The sequence below is a fragment of the Sorex araneus genome, chromosome 3, assembly GCF_027595985.1.
Source record: "Sorex araneus isolate mSorAra2 chromosome 3, mSorAra2.pri, whole genome shotgun sequence".
Taxonomy (NCBI): domain Eukaryota; kingdom Metazoa; phylum Chordata; class Mammalia; order Eulipotyphla; family Soricidae; genus Sorex; species Sorex araneus.
Window position 1 is genome coordinate 9,810,131 of NC_073304.1, and position 2,218 is coordinate 9,812,348.

At 52.3% G+C, this 2,218-nt stretch overlaps 1 pseudogene; it reads right to left on the reverse strand.

Annotated features, from left to right (window-relative positions):
• Window positions 1-511: 511 nt before the first annotated feature.
• On the reverse strand, window positions 512-1,537 carry LOC101547590 (glyceraldehyde-3-phosphate dehydrogenase-like; annotated as a pseudogene).
• Between the last annotated feature and the right edge of the window lie 681 nt (window positions 1,538-2,218).

Here is a 2,218-nt window from a genome sequence, read left to right on the forward strand (position 1 = left end):
CCCACCCTTTTATATCCTAATTTCTCCTATGGGGGAAAAAACAGTGAAAGGGAACCTTAAGATCCTATCACTGCATCACTGTATCACTGTCATCCCGGTTGTTCATCGATTTACTCGAGCAGGCACCAGTAACGTCTCCATTCATCCCAGCCCTGAGATTTTAGCAGCCTCTCCTTACTCATCTTTCCCAACAATTGGAGGCTCTTCCAGGGTCAGGGGAATAAGACCTATCGTTACTGTTTTTGGCATATCGAATACGCCACGGGTAGCTTGCCAGGCTCTGCCCGTGCGGAAGATCCCATACATACTTAAAATTTATTATCTTTATTAAAATTTAGGCTATATTGTTACAATAGTGTTCAAGCGAATAGCATTGATGTCCCATATTATTACACCCCACCACACCCAAAGTACCCATGATCCTCCGCCCCTGTCCTTCCGTAGTGGGCTGGGTGGGCGGGGGAGGGACTCCCCAGCAGCCGAGGACCCCTCTCTCCTCCTCTTGGTGTTCTCACTGGCGCTGGTGATTGTGGGGGTCTTGGGGTGGGAGGGTCGCTGACTGCTTGGAGGCCATGTGGGCCATGAGGTCCACCACCCTATTGCTGTGGCCAAACTCACTGTCGTACCAGAAAATGAGTTGAATGAAGTGGTCGTTGAGGGCGATGCCAGCCCCAGCATCGAAGGAGGAGGAGTGGGTGTCACTGTTCGAGCCCCAGGAGACACCTGGGCCTCGGTCTAGCCCAGGACACCCTTGAGGGGCCCCTTCGAGGCTGGTTTCACCACTTTGTCGATGCTGTTGTATTTGGCAGCTTTCTCCGGGTGGCAGGTCAGATCCACAACGCGTTGCAGGTGGGGACATGGAAGGTCATGCTGGTCAGCTTCCTGTCCAGCTCTGGGATGGCCTTGCCCACAGGCTCGGTGGTGCTGGAGGCGGCTGGGCTGATGTTCTGGGCTGTCCCTCCATCGTCACACCAGAGTTTCCCAGAGGGGCCATCCATGGTCTTCTGGGTGGCAGTGACGGCGTGGACAGTGGTCATGAGACCCTCCATGATGCTGAAGTTGTCATTGATGACCTTGACTGGGGGGTGGGGTAGGCAAGCAGTGGGTGGTGCAGGAGGTGTTGCTGGCAATCTTGAGGGAGTTGTTGTACTTCTCGTGGTTCACACCCATCATAAGCACGGGGGTGTCGGCAGAGGGGGGCGGAGATGGTGACCCTTTGGGCACCCCACTTTGAGTGGGTCCTAGCTTTCCATGGTAGGGAAGACCCCAGTGGACACCACGATATCCTCAGCACCAGCCTCATCCCACTTGATGCTGGCGGGATCTTGCTCCCGGAAGATGGAGGCGGGCTTCCCCGGATGATGCACTGCCCATTTCCTGAGCCTTGACTGTGCCCTTGAACTTGCCGTGGCTGGAATCATACTGGAACGTGCAGGCCATGGAGTTGAGGTCACTGAAAGGGTCTTTAACAGCCACTATTTCCACTTCGCCTGGTCACAAGGTGGCCAATGTGCCCAAATTCGTTCATTCCGCCCTTCGCCAGCCTGGCCGATGCTCAGCTGTTACTCCTGGCTCTGTGCTCAGGTATCACTCCTGGCAGTGCTTGGGGGGGGGCTTTGATGGTGCTGGGGGATTGGGCCTGAGTTGGCCACAGGCTTGGCAGGTGCCTGGACCACTGTCTCTCTCCAGCCCAGAGTTAACTTCACTTTACCATGACCACCCTGTCTTGGACCTTTCACCAACGCCCTTGGGTTACTTCCAGTCCGTCTCATCGCTCCCCTTACTCCTCCACTCCTCCTTCCCAGCCCAGTGCACTAGATGAACTCACTTGTCTGTGGCATACAGAGAAACAACTCAATCAAGGCTGTGGACAAGTTCAAGCTCAAGTGGTAATGAATCCTGGGCCCTGCTGTTTTTTTTTTTTTAAACTTGATCTGCAACATTTTGCTGATTAGAATTATTGCTACTCCTTTACTTAGAAATTATTCTTCAAACATTTTATCTGAAAGTTTTCTTTTTCAGTATAATTTCAAAAGATTTACTTCACATCTCCCTAGATTAAAATACTCGATATTTTGGAAGCAAACAGAATGATTTTTTTTTTTTTTTTTTGCTTTTTAGGTCACACCCGGCAATGCACAGGAGTTACTCCTGGCTCTGCACTCAGGAATTACCCCTGGCACTGCTCAGGGGACCATATGGGATGCTGGGAATCGAA